At 63.8% G+C, this 705-nt stretch overlaps 1 protein-coding gene across 2 annotated transcripts in view; it reads right to left on the reverse strand.

Annotated features, from left to right (window-relative positions):
* The window catches only part of ZBTB8A (zinc finger and BTB domain containing 8A), a 58,327-nt gene extending 57,961 nt beyond the window's left edge, over positions 1-366 (reverse strand). The window contains exon 1 of one of the 2 annotated variants that reach the window (XM_035019202.1): positions 183-366. The gene's annotated coding sequence lies outside the window, so the exon portion shown is untranslated. The remainder of the gene's footprint in view (positions 1-182) is intronic. The other variant, XM_035019201.1, reaches the window with a different exon arrangement.
* Between the last annotated feature and the right edge of the window lie 339 nt (positions 367-705).

Raw genomic sequence — 705 nt, forward strand, 5'->3', positions numbered from 1 at the left:
CCGCCTCTGCGCCTCCCGCCGCTTTCCCGGCCCGGGGGACGTCTGGGGGCGCCGCGTCCGGGCCGCATCCCGCCGCCGCCGCCGCCCGCCGCCAGCCCTCCGCCCGCAGCGAGGCTCGCGGCCCGTCCCGGCAGCCCCGACGCCCCGCCCGCCCTCCGCCCGCGCCGCGCGCAGCCACTTACCGCGGGCCGCGGCGCACCGGCGGGTCGCGCGCGCGGGCTCGGGGGCGATTCCTGGTCCTCGGCAGGGGAAATACCCACTTTCGAAGCCGCTCCTTTGCGCCCTAAAACAAGTAGCCCCAACGTGAGAGAAACAAAAGGTATTTGCTGACGTGGGCGTTGGACAGAAACGCCCGAGGGCTGGGGACACAATTAAAGGGGCAACGCACAGATTTCAGGCACCAACCACAGCTTCGCCCACTCCCCCTGCCCTTGCCTACCCCCCGCTGCACCCTCCAGAGGCGCCGGGGTGCCCAGGTCCCCTGGCAGTTGACCACGGAATCATTATAGTCAGGAGCTTAAATTTAAAATTGTACTTTACGTTGGGAAAGGCGCCTCCGCAGGGCAGAAGGGCTGGATTTCTAGGATCTGGGGAATTTGGTTTAGGAAAGAGGGAGGGACTTAGGCGTGCCCACAATTGCTGTATAAGTACATGTGACATTATTGTACTTAAGTTTAGCAACGTCAAATGTAAGCGATTTCACAG

This window comes from Mirounga leonina, unplaced genomic scaffold (genome assembly GCF_011800145.1).
Source record: "Mirounga leonina isolate KUSES-001 unplaced genomic scaffold, KU_Mleo_1.0 Mir_173, whole genome shotgun sequence".
Classification (NCBI taxonomy): domain Eukaryota; kingdom Metazoa; phylum Chordata; class Mammalia; order Carnivora; family Phocidae; genus Mirounga; species Mirounga leonina.